An 18,772-nucleotide genomic window follows, 5' to 3' on the forward strand; every position below is an offset into this window, starting at 1 on the left:
AGAATAAAGTGGCTGTCATCAGTAAATCAGCTTTGACAGAGCAGTACATATCCCCAATTTTCATGGGAAATACCTGTTAAATTCCCTTCTCTCAGGAACTGTTTTTCTCAAGGAAGAAAAGTGGCCAAGGTAAGAGAAGTAATTGATGTATTATCCATGATTATCTCTCATTATTTTCATCCTTGCTTAACATGCCTCTCCTTACTGCTGTTCAGAGTGATTCAAACCACACACAAATCATCTCTGCCTTCCCCCAGACACCCATCCTGATAAAAACAGGATTTTGCAGCAACAGAATATCAGGCAGAAAAATCTCAGTAACCATCAACCACTTGAAGCATGGTAGCTCTGCAAATAAGATGTTTAACAGCAAGGTTTCTGCTGTTTTGCACAATCCTGAAATAAATGTAAAATGTATTTATTGATTTTGCAGTCGACGAGTCAAAGTCGCTGTTCCAACAGAAGAAGCTCAAAGAAAAATATATTAACAAAGGAAAATACAGCAGATATTTATATTTACTTACATTTCTGAAAGTCAGCACTACAGGCACGGGATACTGCTGGTTGACTTTTAATTGCACCTTATTAGAAATGTTACCAGTGATGTAAATATCCCCGAGAATGAAGTTCTTTAACACACATGGCAGCACAGCTCTGCCATGGTCTGGTGACACTGCAAAAGTCAACAGTTCTACAGAGAAAGGCTCCAGCACAGCTGAAAATACAAGCCTAAATAGAACCTGCCATTTCATCAGTTCAAGGTCTATCAGCTTACAGAGCATATTTTAATTTTTTAAATTTTTTTCTTAAGAAAATCTACAAGCTCTTCTGCTTTCAGCATCTGTAAATCTCACTATGACACTTCAGAAAACTTTAATAAATAGGAAAGAGAGTTTTAACATCTCCTCTATATATTAAAAGCAAACATGAACTTTCTCTTTAGAGGTGTCTTAGATGAAGGAAAAGAAAAACAGCTCAGCAGCTCCCAAACAACACCAAACCCACACTGATGGCCCTAGATGCTCCATTGGGAAAAAACTGGGAAAGGATTTCATCCTCCTGCAGCACCATGATTCCATCAGATGCCAACATCATCTACTCACCTTGCAGAAAGAAATCACAATAAAAAAAAAATCAAAGAAAAACCCTGCTCCTCACTGAAATATTGGTCAACCCACCAGAACCTGAACTTTTAAAAGATAAAAGGACATGGTTCTCTCATTGGCATTGTTCAAAACCAAATTATAACCAAGGATTTTCTATTTTGATGGGGTGTGTTCAACATAGACAACTTCATTATCTTCACTACATGTGCTAAACTTTTTTCAATCCCCAAAGATTAAAATCAGGCATCAGCAGAAGAGCATCTGCTCTTTACCCCATCACTGATGTCCCTGATCTCAGGCACTCAGTCCCAAAGAAAGCTGCAGGAACAGGGACAAAAATTTACCTTTAGGTTACCTCCAACACCAATCCAACAAATTGTGTCACATATCAATATTTCCTACAGCCATTTCTTACTCTTTTGGAATTCTGACCTACAGGAGAACAGTCTGGGGCCAGCTTCAGCATTCAGGTGTAAATTGGGGTTTTTTGTGGTCTGATTTTGCCCTCTGCTCCTGAGGCTCTGGAAAAGGCAGTGAATAATCCACTCACTAATGACAAAATTCAGGTTCCAGCTCAGTGCAGCCCAAGCACTGGCTGTGCTCAGCTTGCTTTGAGGTCCAGCAGTCCTGCAAAACATTCAAACTCTCCATCTCTGAGAATAACAAAACCACCAGCAAGCTGAATGGTTTTCATTAAAAGAAACTTGAATAAAAAGATTTTGTTCTGAATGGAGGCACTGCTCTCCTATGGACTTGTTTTCATGCCTTTTTTTCCTATTTAAAGAGAATTCACAATGCTTCCATTTTCTATTTCTTCCTGCAAAACAGATTCCCTGAAACTGAGCAACTGAAATAAAAATTAATTAAACGTTGGACTAAAGTAGAGATTATCAAGGTTTATAAATTCCTTCCTTTGGGATAGAGGCTTCTGTTCAAAAATATTTAAAGAAAAAGACCATATAACTACACAGCTTTTGTATTAAGCTACTTATCAAAAGCTTTTCAGAGAGGAAAATGATAATGTTAAATGAAACTCATGGGTACAGTTTATTCATTTTATGGAAAATTTAGAATAAAGAGCAGCAGCTGGGTCACGTGGAAGGGACTTTGTGCTCTCTGTGACATCATTCAGAAATTCACCAAATGGAATGAGTTGAATGATTTTGGGGGAAAAGAGCAAGGTCTTGTATGTTGGAGTTGTTCATCCTCATTTTTCTCATTTGTAGTCTCAGAGGCATCACCCATGAACAGGCTGCAGGATAAGAGCATCAGCTGGGATCACCAAGTGGAGCACAGGCCATGGGATTTCCCTGAACTACTTTTAAATTCCTCAGAAACTGAATTTGCCTGAATTTATTTTCACAGACTTTGACGAATGCAAATAGCAATTTATTGATTGAGAAATACTAATTATTGTAAGTAACAGAAAGGGAGAAACTGCTGCAAGGTGCTTTGTTGGTTCATAAAGATTCCAACCAAATCCTAGGTGGGGTTTAGGTATAAATCTGCATAGAATGACAGAGCACACGTCACATTTTTATCTCTGCCAGAGGTGGGATAGAGCAGAAAGCTCTGAAAAACACAGTCTGACTGAGAAGATTTCAAACTATGAGAAATGGCAGCAAGATTTTATTTTAACTCCCAACAAACCTGCAAGGCACGAGGAGCTCATCCCGGTGCCTCGCATCAAAGCCGGGTGTCAGGATTTGCCAAGCAGGCAGAGCAGCTGGAATTGCTGAGTGGAAGTGTTCTCAGACTCTCTCTGAAAGCATCCTCAGACACCCCAGCTCCCTGACTGCTGCAGGAATCAGGCTCTTGCTATTTTATCTGTGTGCTTTGAACGTCGGAGCTCAGCTGAAAAAGGCAACGGGATGTGAGATGCTGCAACCCGTTGGCAATCAGTGTCTGGAACTGTGGCAGTCAGCACAGTGCAAGACAGGAACTGGAGCTGGAGTCAAGGCAAGCGCCAGGAATTCCTGAGCTGAGAAAAGTTCCTGTCACTGTAATTGAAAGCAAAATGGGTCATAGAATAGATCAGGAAAGCCAGAAACTGAGTGCTGTGAGGTGACAGGTGGAAGGAGCCTTCTAAAATTTGGTGTGAACGAGAGCATTGCACCTCCTCATCTCCTAAAATCTTTAATTCCTGATCCTTCTCCAAAGCCATGACAAAGGTCACTGAGCAGACACAGCACTGAGATCAACACCAGAATTTAGCTCCGTGTCTTGTCCTGAGCCCACTGAATAAAAGGTCCATGACTTCCTTCCACATCAATGGCAAGGCTCTGCCTGAATCTTGTGGGAGCAAAACCAACCCTAGAAAGAACCCAAAGCTCTGTGGTCCCTTTATTTTATCACCTGCCCTACACCTGCTGGGAGTGAGCAGCAGCCAGTGCCTGCCTGAGGAGTAGTTTGCCAAAGCTTCTTTGATAAATCCCAAAGATCACAGTCCCCTCTCTCAGATCCACACAGTCAACAGTTTAGAAGGCAAAACTTAGTCCCTGCATTGGTGCCTAAATACTTTAAGAGTCTGCCAGCCCATTTCCCTGAACCATGTATGACCCTCTTGGTTTTCCAGGCTCCACTGAAATATTCTCAACCAAAAAGGGATCTGCATTATTTCCTGAGGAGAAAAAAACCCAAAAACCTGCATGTCAGAAAAGCAGGAAATAGCCCTAGGACTTAAGCACTCAACCAGTGCACCTTGCCCAAGATATTTTCTCTTTGAGAACTCCCTCAGTACCTGGGCACTGCAGAGAATTCTCTGAAAATGGGCATGACTCTTTCCTGTGTCCCTGTCCTGTGTCCCTGTCCCGTCACATTAATCAGTTTGGGTCTGCACGTGGCTAAGCCAGTCCTCCCCTTCCCAGTTCTTTATCTCATGTCTGTATTCCAGCCCAGTCTGGTTCAGCTCTCCTTGTTCAGCTCTGTCCCTCACACCCAGCTCCAATTCCCATCTCATGCCTTCATCTACTCCCATCTCCCTTTAGCAAAATTTTGATAGAATTGCCAGAGGTTTATCTTTACTAATTTTGTTTTGCTGTGACCATAATGATTCATTCTGTCCTTAATCCCATTCTGAAAACAGTCCCTCTTTATATTCCCCTAGATTTTATCCTGGAGACCACTCCTTTACGAGCAACTTATTAAAAACAGAAACACCAGAAACAAACAATTCAGGGCAACCTTTTAAACTTAGATTTAAAGACACCATACATCCATGGACATAAATATTTCCTATTTATCAAGCAGGAAATTCTTCAATTACTTTTGAAAATCTTTCTTCACATTTTGACTTAAATGAAACCCAGACACCTACACCACTTACATATACATATATATATAGATATAATTTAAATTTTTTCTAATGTGACACAGAATGTACATTGCTTGACTCTATAATCTTCCAGCCCCTGCAAAGCTGTTTCACCCTCATTATTCCAGACTGAGGTCTCCAGGCACCATTCCTACACCTAACCACCAGAATTTAGTTTGGCTCTCCAAATGCAGAACCCAATTGTTCAGTGCCTCCTTTCTGAGTAATGCAGATCAAATGAAGGCAATCTGAGTTGGAAGGCTGTCACACCAAGTGAAATCTGAATAAACTGGCAAAGTCTAAAAATGAACTGGCACCTCATTGAAAAGTCTCAGAATATCTCACATTATGTAACATCACCGGAGCAGACTCAGATCCGAGCTCCACGCCAACCTCTGACCTCAGAGTGCATTCTCAGGGCTCTGGAGCTGCATTTTGCATTGATCCTTTACTTCCCAATCCCATCCCACACCCAGCTCCCCCTCCTCAAGTCAGTAACATTCACAGTTCAATTTTTCTTTTATCATCTCTGACCTCCTTTGCCAGAAAACCCTTTTTTATCTTTATGTTAAGACATGGGCAGTAATCTCTCTCACTGCCAGGTAACTTTAATGTGGATTGAACTGGATTCACTCCAGAAGAAAAAAAAAAAAAAAGCAATTTAAGGAATAAGAGCCAAGATTCAGATGGAGGAAAAAAGCTTACAAACCTTTTTATATTTGAACAGGCACAGATGTCTCTCTTTCTTGTGTAGGTACAGAAATGATTAGAATTGGTCAAGAACTTCACAGGAAAGTTTTAAGAAATATGAATTTTAAAACAAAGCATTCAGAAACTTCTTTAATGTAAATGCCCTAAGCCAAAGCTATCTGCTCCCTTTCACACATTACCTGCTATTAAGGATTTTCTTTCTTAATCTGCTTCCAGTGGGGTCTCAGCAGATCCACCTGTAAATACAGAAGGGTTTGTGAAACAGCTGAAGTATCTGTTTTGAGCATGGCCACTTAAGAGATCAGAGAGCTGCACAAAAGGACATCCAGCTGGTTAAAAAGGAACAAAACCATTGCTCTGCTACATCTTCTGACCACGAAGAAAATTTTTCTACCATCTAAAATGTCTCTGGTGCAGTTAGAGTTCAGTGTCTCTCACCCAATCTGCCCTGAAAGGAAACCCAGAAGATTCTGCAACAACCTTTGACATTTTTGAGTGCCATTGACACATTTTTCCCTCTGCAGAACAATTATATTTGTGCAATATGTAATAAGAAGTTCAGGTATAATCAGTTATTGGCTCACAGAGTAAGATGCATAGCCCTCCTCGAATTTCCCCCACAATTTTTGTTAATATACAGGCTAAACCTCTCTGATATTGAGCAGATGAAACCTCTTTGCCCTTCTTGGGGTTCTTGACTCTAGGCCCTGCCCATGCCCTCAGTGCAGGAGGAAGCTGCATCCTCCCCCAGCCCACGATGGGGAAAAAAGCCTTTCCCCCAAAGTCTCTTCATCAATTCCATGAAGTTCTGAGTTATGACTCAGCCAGGCCCTACCAGCAATTTCAGAAAACACATCACAGGGTATCATTTTTATTCCCTGAAGTACATCACTATTTTAATCTGGAGTTGTAATTGACTCCACTTTTAAAGGAGCTGATAAAACGCTCAGGGAGTTGTTGTGCTACCTCCAGATAAGCAACCCTGGCAATATATAAGGGAGATAGCCCAGCCAATGGCTGGGGGAATGATTGCAAACACATTAGAATGATCCTTTGCCACATTGATCTGTGATTTTATTTTATGCTATCTATTAATCTCTGAGCTGCATGTTTTGAATCATCTCAGAGGGACTGGCACCCCTGGCCATGCTGTTCCCCCTTCCTGCAGAGTCCCTGCCAGCAGGGCAGCACGGGACACAGCTGGTGGTGTGAACATGATGGGCAGGACTTGATCCTGACCCAGACAGAGGCAGGGTTATCAGGGCTGATATTGTTTTCTGCTGGGTGAGATAAGGCAGCACAGCTCCCCTCCCTTCTCAGCAAACACGCGTCATGTTTGGTGACAGCAAAGATAAAAATCCTCTCAAGATAGGGACTCCTTGCAGGGCTTGAAGGGATTCAAGTCTTTCCAGGGCTTGAAGTTGCACTGAAGGTCAAAAGCAGCAAGGCTTCAGGCAGATCCTGCCTCTGGAATTCAGAGGAGCCTTCACAGCCACCTGGAATCAGAGAGTTTTGGGAACAACAGGAAAAGGCACTTGGGGTGGGACATGAGAGACAAAGAGAGAAATGAAGCAAATATTCCCTAATCCTACCCAATCCATAATTGTGTCAGCTCTTGGAATGGGATGTCTCTGCTTGCTTCAGCACCTGCTGGACTAGAAACCTGCCCTTTGCATCACAGCCATGCAGCAGAACTTAACCTTTATGTTCATCTTTTCCACGGATCATTTGGAAAGCGCTCAAAAATTAGCCATCATTTCAGTGCCTCACAGAGAACTCACCTCCTTCATCATTTGTCTCCTGTGAGGCAAAGATTAATTCCTTCAAGGAGAAAAACAACATGCCCCAGGAAGGTGTGATCTGATTGCAGGAATATTTCTTCCTAAATGCCACCAATATCCAAAATTTCTGTTTATATGCATTAAATCACTTCCATGGCTGGACATGCTTCAGCTCCTCAGTGGGGAGTGTAAGCTGAGAACGTACAGATTAAAATGAAAACTATTCCTGTTTATGCTTCCATGCTTTTTGGTCATCAACTCACCTCAATATCTGAGAGCTTCACCAAAGGCTCTGTTCTCTCACCTCTCAATGGATGAATGGAGCTTTATCTACAAAGAACTCAATCACAAAAAGAAAAAGTTAGAGGTTCATTGTGTCCCAAAATCTCTTTGATTTTTCTACAAAGCCAGCTCTGTTGAAGGCCCCACAGCCTGGCAAAGCAGTTCTAGCAAATCTGAGGAGCAGAGAATTCTCTTGCATAAATAGTAAACAGCACAGACATTGCTACAATCATGGCAAACATCACTTGGACTTCTTATCACATCTCACATCAAAGTTATCAATTACAGGCCAGAGATTTCTAGCAAATGAGCCTTAATTAACACTGCTGCCTCCAAATTTCCTTATTCCTGAACATTCCCAGCTGCTATGGGAAATTAATTATGGCTTAAATCTTGTGGTTCTTTCTTTAGTACTTGTTGCATGGCAACATTCATTTTTATGTATGAGCTTCTCCCTCCAAATGACTTTATAATAGTCTCACCCAAAAGATGAGCTGTTAAACTCTTAAGCAGAGATATTTACCCACCTTGGTTTGGTTTTTTTGGGGCTTTTTCACTCGTAGGACATAAATTATTCATTGATAAGAGGGGCTGTAATGTTCTGGTTGGTTCCAGGCATCAGTAAAATCAATCAGAGGATTCAACTGGTTTCTTTTAACAATCAGTTCCACAAGTGAGGAAAGATTATTGGTTGAGGATATTTATCACATTTAAATTTTTGATTAAGAGGCTGTTTCTAGAAAGAAATTGCAGATGTGAACTATCCCATAGAAGTTACTTTTCCTTCCTGAATTATTGGTTAAAATCCCCATGGGATGGAGCAGCCTGACCAAATCCATGGCATGCCACAAGCAACACTGATCAATATTTTTGCTGATTACAGTCAAAACTTCCAATGCATAACAAAATAAACCCCAGAAGAAAAGCAACACATGTCCAGAATACAATTGTGTCTCATTTTGAATGAACTGCAAATAACTTAGTTCATATTATAACATAAACAGCTACTAAGAGGAACAATCTTATTTTACAACATCAGTTCATAACCCACGAAGATCAGGATTTCTGATTTAAAAAAAAAGAAATTCTGAGCTTCAAAAGAAAAAAAAAAGTATTTCAAAAGGTACAAATTGAAATAAAATGGAAAGAATATTGAAAAAACCACAAAGTTCAGATGAAAGGAAACTTTCCCAGCAGAGCATGTACAAGCCTAGAGTTTTAACTATGGCTCTGCAGCAAAAATGCCAAGGAATAACATCAAGGTGACAGCACAGTTTCCTTAAAGTTTTGTTCTCTTGTCACAACCTCCTGTGAAATGCCAGTATTTTCTGACCTCACCTGAGATGACTATGGACTTTATTTAATGCCATTTATTGCAAAAAAGATCACAGCAACATTTAAGAATGTGGGTTTAAAGTCTACAAGGATAATTACTAAAGTGAGGATTAATTAACTGAGTTAAAATGAGAAACAAAAAAAAAATTAAGAATTTTTTATCAGTTATTAAATAAAAGCAGTAACTTTTATTAAAAGCACTCCACCCAAAAACTATGACCTAATTATAAAAAGATTTAAAAAATGATACTGATTTTATGCCTTGAGATTCCATAATTCAGACATGGCCAAGGATTAGATCTTAGATTTTCTATTCTTTGTTCTCCCATCACTAGAATTTATTAGGAGGCACAGAATCTTCTCCATGTGCATTAAAGGTTTGAGCAGCTCCTGTCTTTAGACTTTGAAGCTGTACCAAACCTTCCCTAACAAAGGCCTAAATATATTTTATCCTTCAACAGAACATTGTATTCCTCTGTCTGGGAACCTCTGACCACCGACACCAGAAATGTGATTTGAGTCATAAAAAATGTAATATTTCAAGGTAAAACAGATTCCATAAATCAAGGGAGAAATTCAGGATGATGGAGATCACAGGATCTTCACATCTGATTTTTGACAACATTTCACGTGCTCCCAGACTCTCCTGATGGAAGGGGGAATCCTCCTGCAGCTGCATCCATGAGTTCTCCACTGAGAAACACTTACTGGAAAAAATCTCAGAAAAGATGAGGACAATCTCTCATGAAGGCTCCAAAAAACCCCATTTTCCTCAAAGAAAATGCTGAATTAACCATCTTATTCTATCCTCTCATGACCAAGACTTTTTTTTTAAGTATTTAAATTATTTTTGTCTATGTCAAAACAACACGAGTTTTTACTTTTCCTAATCACTGTTCTTTTAATATTTGAGTTTGCACTGACAAAACTGCTGGATCCAGAGAGAAACAACCAGTTTTTCTCTCTCCTGAAGACATTTTTATTCAAAAAGATAAACTGCACTCCAAACTGCCACTGCAGCTCTGCAATCTGTCAGCACATGTGAGGACCAACAAACCTGTTCCCAAAAGGAGATGGGCTCAAAATGGAAAACTCACACCTCAGTGGCTATTTTTAATTTAACTCTTTCATGAGGCTTTAAATCAAACCTCATTTCAGTGAGATTTGAAGACATTCAGGAAAAAGTTGTTCCAATTTTGGAAAATTCCAAATTCTCATTAGCTTTTCACAGGATTTCAGTATTATGAAACTGCCACCAGCCCTGTGGAGGGAACATTCACACACACACATGTATTCAACGTGACCTCTTTTTGTCTCACAGAGACTTTAAATGTCCCTGAGTCTGCTCCCTGCAAGTCCCCTGACACTGGGTTTGTCCTATGAGCCAGAAATCCAGCTACACTCAAGCAAACAAGTTTTCCTTCTGCTGTCCCTGCTAGTCTCCAATAATATATTCACAGTAAAGCAGGATGAATTATGTGCAGAGAATAAACAAGATCAAACTCCAACGTATCCATATTCAAGCATTCAAATTGAGTGTGAAAGAAACCTCCTAATGGGAATTCTTTTTTTTTTCTCATTTGAACCAACTTCCCCACTTCAGTAACATCCCCCAGTTTTCAAAGGGACATGGCAACAAGTCTTGAAAAGCTGAGTTTGGATTCAAGCTAAGATTGGATGTTGTGCTGCCTTGGTTTGAAAAGCCAGGTGTCTGCTAAGGAAGATTTCCTTGAAATGGAAAATGTAAACCCCCTTCTCTGAATTATTATAATTTTGAAATTAAGGGGCTGTCAGGCAAAGATGTGGGAATAATAATAACATAAAAATGCAGTAATCCAAAAAACAGTGCCAAAGTCAGTTTAGGAGCTGAGCCCTGTGGGTCAGTGGCACAGTCCCATCCCATGGGGGCTCAGCCCTCCTGCAGTGCCAGCTGTGCTTCTGCTGGAGCAGGGATCCTGCAGTTTTCCTCTGCAGCTCCAGGGCTGCTGGAGATGGGCCTGCTCTTCCTCTGGGAATGCAGGGCAGGAGAAAGCTGCTCCTCTGGGAATGCAGTGAGCAAAGGCTGCTGTGCTGTTCCAGGCTCAGATTGTATCCAGGTAGGAATGCTTGGCTCCTCCCCTGGGCGGAGCATCTCCCCATGGGATGCTGGAATTTTCTCAGCCATGGAGGGACACTCAGTGGCCATGGACAGCAGAGATCTCCTGGAGGGAGGATTGGCTGTGGGAGAGATAAAGAAAAAACTGCCCCATGAACAGAGAGAACTGCCCCAGCTCTGACAGATGGCAAATAGAATTCACACATCTTACAACCCAGGATATGTGTTCATCCATCACTGGATGAGCACAGCTGGACAATGGAGAGCCAACCCTCCCTCTTAGGATAACCAGAGCTATCTGTTCTGCATGAAGTTTTTGGGACACAGGGTTTAAAGCCCCACAAAGGTGAGGGATCTGTGTTACCTGTGGCTGACAGCTCGACCAGGACAGCCTCGTGCTGCTGAAATCCGCAGGACAGCTTGGCACACGCCAAGGTAATTATTTCTGTTAGCACAGGCACTGCCAGGAAGGCATTAATCTGGAGATGATTAGAACCTGCTGTTTCCTTTGTGAATGATTTATCTATTGACTGTAGGAGTCATTTATTGATAATTTACAAATGGAGAACACGGCGCGGCTCTGCCGGCTGTTGGCAGCCACTCCCCGAGCTGTCCCCAGCAGTGCGCTCCAGCCACGTCTCCCTGTCATCCCTCGTGCTCCAGAGTCAAGTGGGAGGTGTCCCTGTCCATGGCAGGCTTGGAATGAGAGCAGCTTTTGATGCCTTAAATTTAACTTTTATGTTTTTCAGATTCTGCACTGCCTTAGTGTGTGACTCTGAACTCCACACCCAGTGCCAGCAGCTCTCCTCTCAGCTCAGGCACACAGAACAATCCTTTTCCAGCCCCAGAACCAAGGACACCGCTGCAGCTTCAGCCCCAAAAGTGCAAACAGCAGGGGATGGAGGAGAGCAAACTGGGAGGGTAGGACTGCAGAACCTGGGGCTGGAATTGGACAATTGACCCCAATGTGGAAATGGACCAAAACTTATGAAAGGTTGAGAACTCATGACTCGGAGTCCAGCTTGGGTCAGTCTTGGGCAAAGCCACGGCCAGGCTCTTGTGCTGCCCAAGGTGGATCCTTTGAAGGCCTTTTAATAAATCCCCACTTTAACTCTGTCCAGCCTCTGCTCCAGGCAGCCTCTCCAGGGTTCACTTTGAGGTCCCTCCACACCCAAACCATTCCATGGCTCTGAACCACGCCCTGGGCTTGGAGCCTCTTCACCCCACACCCAAGATCTCCACTTGCCCAAATCTCACAACCCAAAGTCAATAAAACCTTCAAGGGAGCAAAACAGAGATAGAAAACCCACAGCAAAATGGGAGAATTCCTTTGCTGTTCTCAGTAAATGCCTGTGTTAATTTATCTTCCTTTTTATCTTCCTCTCGCCTGTTTATGTGGCACAAACAGCTCCTGGAAGAGGTACAAAATTTAGGAGAAGAGAGCCTCCTACCTCAATCAAAGAAATCTATTCCATGACAAAGGAAAAAAGATGAAAGGTATTTGTATTAGCAATAAAAACACCAGTGCTAAGATTTTTTATTTTTTTAACTGTGAAGGACAAAACAGAAATCATATAAAAGACAAAAATAAACAGAATTAATAGGAACTCAAAGCAAGGACAAGCTGCAGGTCCCTGATGGTGTAACAAATTACAAAGCAGGTAGAAACTAATGTCAAGAACTATTTATTCATCTCTATAATGGGAACAACTTCAGGCAAGGACAATAATCACAAAGCAGGAAAGTGTTCATTAATTAAATGGAAACAAATCAGAATTGCTCAGGCACAGCTTGCCAAGGATCCTTTTGGCAGGCAGAGATATGCAATGTTCCTCCTTGTGCTCAGAACCTTTTGCATGACAAGAGGTTGAAGGAAGTTTATCAAGGCTCCTGCCTGCACAGGTAGCAACATTTGGTTTGCTGCTTTGCAAACCCATCAAAAATGGAAATCTTGATGACCAATACATATGAAGGGCTTAAAAAATCTCAACAGTGAATCACAGGCCATGGTGAAACCCTTGACTTGTGGCCAGGACCAAAGGAGGTTCTCTGTGCTTTCCCATCCCCTGTGATCCATCAGTTGCCATTCATGGCACCAGATCCTCACCAGATATTTGGGAACCTCTCCTACCTCTGTACCAGCACCTTGGGTAGCACTTAAATACTCTTAAAAATCTAAATTTCCTTTTACAATTGTTAAAATTCATATTTCCCCTGACTGGGAAGGGAGATACAAATGAGATCTTCCCCTTGCTAGCACAGGCATAATTTTATTACAATTTCTGATATTTTTATGATTATTACTCACAAGGCTTTCTGCCTTTGGTCTGTCCATGCAGACATGTTGTGATCTGCTCTCAGAGCCAGTCCTTCAGAAACCTGGAGACACACAATCCTATTTTTGGAGCAAAGATAATAAACATTAGGCAAAAAAAGAGGAATTTCTGGAGATAAGCAGTGCCCCAGCTGGGGGCTTGGGCCATGAGTTTGAATCCCACTGCTTGAAGTCTACAGTGTTTGGGGATTTTTAGATCTGACCCTTTGTGGGCGTTTTCATCAGCAGAGCTTCAAAGGGCTCAATCAACCGAAGCTCCTGAAACATCCAGGACAATTTGCATACTGAGGGACAATTTATTTGCAGGGTTTCAGCGTGTCACAAATTAGGAGGGCTGAGTTATGAACTCCTGAAGGCCCCGATGTACAGAGGAAACTGCAGTGAATCCCTAATGACAGCCCCATAAAGATGATGTGATAAATACAACATTAAAAACGCAATAGAGGCATGAATCTGCTATAATTTAAGCAGCTGCCATCAAACACAACAGGGCTGCATTTTTTGTTGCTTTTTTTTTCATTACTGCATCAACGCAGAATGGTTTGGGTTGGAGGGACCTTCCTTCCTTCCCTTCCATCCTTTTCTCTTTGCAAATATATAAAGCAAAAAAATCCAGTCTGAGGAAACCACATCAGCTTTTCCACATACCAAAATCTCTAAAAAAAAATAAATAAACCACTCTCCACATTAAATGCAACTTCCCTTTTTACACCACCTTTTTCCAAGTGGAAGCCTCCCCGTTTTTTTCATTGCACCCTGAGCTTCACACAGCTCAATGTTGACTCCACAACCAAAAGAAAAAAAAAGATAGGAACATGAAGATTTCCATAATTCTCCTTTGTATTCTGTGAAGTCACTGTAGGAGTTTTATAGGGAGGGAAAAAGTAATTTCTGAAAAGTGAAATGAATGCAATATTCATGGGGTGATCCGACAGACCATGTTTGAAGAAGCATAAAATTATCTGCCTATGAAGGTCAATTAGTTTTGACATTAATTTTGGTAGCAGAAGTTAAACCATTTTTTTTTCCTACATCAGTGATAATATATATATATATACACACACAGCAAATTCTAGGAAAAAATACAGAAACATTTGCAAATTGCAAAACATTTTCATTATTATTTCAATTTACAAGGGAACTGGAACATCACTAAATACTTTGATATTATTTCAACTTCAGGCAATGAGCATTGCTGGCACATTCCTGGTGGGGATGGGGCCTGGTTATTTTGCAGGAGTCAAACCAAAGGCCATTTAGGAAAAGTGCTTAAGAAACTGATGGAAATTAGAAGTTATTTGGAACCGAGCACTGAAAACCATAATGAAATCTTATTTCAAATTAATTACACTTTTTAATCGAAACGGTGGAGATGGTGCCAATCTAAACACAACGAATTACAACAAAATCTGATGTAAAATAGAAGTAGTTTAAAGACTTCCATGGAAGGGAAATAATTTATCATTCTGCACGAGAAATTTCATTTTCTGCTTTAAAAAACATGACTTGCCAAATGAATCCAGCAATAACTGGAAACAGACCAACTTCTACAAATGAATGTTTTATATTTTCAAGTATACTTCAGTTAATTACAAAATTAATTGGCCTTGAAAACACTGGAGAGTCTATATTTCATCACCCCCACCCCAGGCATGTGGGGGGACACTTTTAACCAAATCCTGTTCTCTGGTCTGAAAAAAACCTGCAGAAAATAGCGTAACTTTGGGGGGGTTTTGTGGTTGTTTTTTTATTGAGTGGGGTTTTTTTATTTTTGGTGGGGTTTTTTTAGGAAAAAAAATTAATTATAATCTTTGCAAGATCCCAGAACTGCAGTTGGAGGCTTTAGAAGAGCCAGCTCCCCCCAGAAAAGATAGGAACACACATGACAGCAACATTGCCAGCACACAGTTCCTCATTCTTCATTTTCAGGATCTTTCCCCCATAAATTTTTATCAATTTCTGACTGAAATTCCCAAAAGGAGAACACTGCAGTCCAAATTTGAGCATTGCTGCTGATGTTTTCCTAAAGAGTCTCCACTGGAAAGGGGCATCCCTGGCAATCAGTCAGCACAGGGAGAATTTTTGGACTTTATCCCAACGCTGCTCTGCCCAAAGCTCCATTTCCATCCCCATTTCCCCTCACAGGATACAGAATTCTCTCCCAGTTCTGGAAAATAAATCTGCTTAATCCATTCCTAATACACAGAATGCTGGGAGGTAAGAAGAGGCAGGAATGGCTTGGAGAAATTTATTAATAATTTTTACAAAAGAATAATTTGTGGGATTCTTTCCAGAACCAGAAATAAATATAAGGAATAATTTACCATTGCTCAATTTGCCATAACCAGCTGAGGGAGCCTGCCTTGGCAGATGGTGTTTCTGATCAACAATTCCCATTATTCCTTCAAATTTAAAAATTTAATTGCCAAAATTAAAATGTTCTGATGCCTGTATTAATATTGATTTCTCTTTCCTCATGACTTGTCAATTCTAATCTCAGTATTATTTTTTTTTTTCCTAAAGAAAAGTCACCATTGGCAAAAAAAATTAAAGTTTAAAGGAGCTATGTCCTAAAAAGAACCAAAACCAAACCATTTGGTCACTACACCTGCCAAGGTGGTCAGATGGGAAGGATTTTCTCAGCCCAGTGTCACAGCATCCATCCCTCTCCCTACCCAGCACTTCTTTATGGAATATCAGGACTCTCACCTGTATTGTCACTCAGCTGTCCCATGGTGTCACCCAGGCTGTATTCCTGTTAAAGGAGCAGAAGGAAAAGGTCTATAACAGCTTTATATTGTATCCATCACCCCAACAAGGCCCTCACTCAAATAACACCTGAACTGAACCCTCAGGAACTTTTAAGCTAAAGAACTACAAAACTTCCAGTCAAGACACAAAGGAAAAAATAGAAATGCATATTTCTACCCCTCTGTAAATTAGTGATTAGACCCAGCCCATTTTGAGCAGAAACACGCCATCTTCCAGATTTTCATTTTTACAGATCCACAGCTTCTTTCAGCTTTGGGGAAATTCAAACATCTGCTTATCCTGGCCGAGGCACTCAGCATCCTGCTGCCAAGCAAGTGCTCCAGTCAGTGCCCCGTGGTTTCTCCCTCTCCACCCTTCTGCTGGCTGCAGACAAGCAGAGCTCCAGGTTCCCTTTCCTGCCTCTGTGCAAGCACCGGGCTCGATGGATTCTGCTGCTATTATTAGGCTGCCCTGGTTCCCCCTGAAAGTCCTCCCACAGCTCCCAGCAGGATGCCAGGAGCTGGCAAGCTCGGAGAGCCTGAAGGCTGTGCATCTGTTACGAGACTGACAGGTAGCACAGCAAGTTAAAAAGCCCATAAATTTGCAGCAGGAGGCTCAGCCTAGACAAAAAAAAAAAAAAAAAAAGAATCCCTGTTTCGGTTTGTTTTCCCAAGCACCAGGTCATGCTCTGCCACTGCTGCCTGTCAGGGTGATGCCTCAGGTTTTGGCTTTTCTATTTTTCAGGTTCTGTGCTGCTTTAGTGTGTGGGTCTGAGCTTCACATCAGGGCATGGTGAGCTCTGTGCACAGAGCAGGGAGACAAAACAATTCCTGCTCCAGCTGGGCACCAAGGACAAATGATCCCAATCTCAGCCCAGGAGCACAAACCCCGTGGGCTGCAGAGAGAAAAACAAGCAGGATGGGACTGCAGGGGCTGCAGTGGGATTGGACACTGAACTGCAATGTGCACATGGAGCAGAGCTGAGCCCAGGGAGAGACCCCGGCAGCGCTCGTGCATTTTGGGGCCATTTGGGTTCATCCTGGGGGCAGCCCTGGCTGGGCTCTGGTGCTGCCCAAGGTGGATCCATGGAGGAGATCCTTGAATCAATCCCTGCTTTATTCTGGAACTCTGGCCAGCCTCTGCTCTAGGGCAGCCTGCACAAGGCATCACGGGAACCCTTCCCATTCCCTGGGGTGTGGATCCTCCTGTGCCCTGTGGCAAGTCCTTGTCCCTTTCCCTTGTCCCCTCTGAAGGATGTGGCTGGCACAGAAGGAGCAGAGATGTCACGTTCTGTCCCCCAGACATTGGTTTTTCTGGGACTGCCTCTCTGCCTGGGGTTCATCCCAGGGTTTTTCCATGGCTTGGATAGGCTGGATCCATGGGAATAGATCCAGGGCGTCTGAACCTGGAGCTGGATCCTGACTCTGGTGCTGAAGTCACCAACACTGTCCCTGTCAGCAACAGCTGGGGCTGAGCTCAGGGGACACCTCCCACTGGAGCAGGCTGCTCAGAACTTGTATTTTTACGAAATCATTTTATGGGAAAAACAGTGGAAAATGTCATACCTTGATAGGACACACCTAACTCAGACTTCAGATTGGGGGACACCAATTATTTGGTGATTTTAACAGTGTGGGATCTGCATGATTTGAAGGAATCCAGGCCAGGAGAGGGAATTAGAAACACCTAATCATCAATTCCCTCTGCTCTAGCATGTCCCTCCCTAATGCCAGTGTAAAATGAAGTAAAAATCTTGGAAAGACCCAGCTTTTCTGTGTTTTATAGTTGACAACAAACCCACAACTAAGCCTCAAACAGCCCATCCACACCAAGTCCTCCCACCCTGCCACAACCTGCAGGCAGCCAACAGGCTGAGTAATTAGTACTTACTCAATTAGTAATTCTGAGTGAGGAGAATGGGCAGGGAGATCTTCATGCAAAGCAGCAGAAGTCTAGACCCTGCTGCCTGAAAAAGTGTGATGAAAATAAAAATGAAATCCTGAACACTCCCAACTCCCTGTCCTCAAAGGTGTATTGTATCAAACTCCAATTCTATTCTGATATTTCTAGTCCAACAAGAAAAAATGCATTTAGAAGAGTAAATGCTGCCATTCTGAAGGTTTTCAGTTCACAAAAATGACAAAAGTGGGCTAAAAAATACCCACACCTGCTCCAGCTTCCAGAACTTCCCTATCCCACTCGCTCGCTGTGAATCAACAAATTCAGGATGATGACCTGGGCTGTGAAGGAAAGGAACAGCCAGGCAAGGATCAAAATCAATATATGGGCCCTTCCCCAACACTTTGCTCCCTTTCCTACCCAACAAATCGATTCCCAGGCTTCAAAGGCAGATGGAGAGTTCTCACCCTCTAATTGACCACTCGTGGAACACGGAGTGAAGAATCTCAAAGGAGGATTTTTGTAGCCTGGTAACTGCTCTTCAACCTGTAAATCATCTTTAGCAAGTGATCAGAGAGACCTCTGAGAGACCACAGCCAGCAAAACACTTGAGAAAGTCCTGAAAAAAAAACTAACTCATAAAACAGGGAAATATTCCACTCTGCTGGTGTTGGTCGTGAGCTTTTCTTGACTCCACATCCCAACCTGGAATCTGTGTGCCAAAGGGAAGAGGTGGCTTCAGGCTGGTCTGCACTGATGATCAGGGCACAAGGGGACACTGAAATCCAATGAAAAACTGAATTAAAGCCTGCAGGGACAATTCCAGTAGCTGCAATTCCATATAAATCACCACATCACTTCTATTTTCCCCCTCCTAAACTGCCACTCTTCCATCCTGCAGCTCCTCTGAATAAACTTCCCACACCCATGCACAGCAGAGATTTATGCTCCAACTGTTGCACAATTTCAAATAAACTTGATTATTTTTTCAGTAGCCTTGGGCAGGGTTTGGACCTGGCCTCTATTAAAGCTTGAGTTTTCAGTTGGTTTTACTGCTTGGCCTTTTTTCTTTCAGACTAGCCATAAATTAAAGTGTATTAATTGATAAGAAAATGCCTTTTTGTGCATGTGATGCTGCTGTGGTTGATTCCAGGTCACTCCTTT

The 18,772-nt window shown here is 42.1% G+C and overlaps 1 long non-coding RNA gene across 1 annotated transcript; it reads right to left on the reverse strand.

The window, feature by feature from the left end:
* Positions 1 to 4,846: 4,846 nt before the first annotated feature.
* Positions 4,847 to 18,452, reverse strand: LOC135278601 (uncharacterized). The gene is made up of 7 exons (XR_010346053.1): positions 18,076 to 18,452; positions 17,600 to 17,675; positions 15,668 to 15,713; positions 12,932 to 13,018; positions 11,934 to 12,034; positions 7,175 to 10,745; positions 4,847 to 5,366 (listed from the first exon to the last, which is right to left on the reverse strand). It is a non-coding gene; the product is annotated as an uncharacterized LOC135278601 (long non-coding RNA).
* Positions 18,453 to 18,772: the final 320 nt, after the last annotated feature.

Source organism: Passer domesticus, chromosome 11, assembly GCF_036417665.1.
Source record: "Passer domesticus isolate bPasDom1 chromosome 11, bPasDom1.hap1, whole genome shotgun sequence".
Classification (NCBI taxonomy): domain Eukaryota; kingdom Metazoa; phylum Chordata; class Aves; order Passeriformes; family Passeridae; genus Passer; species Passer domesticus.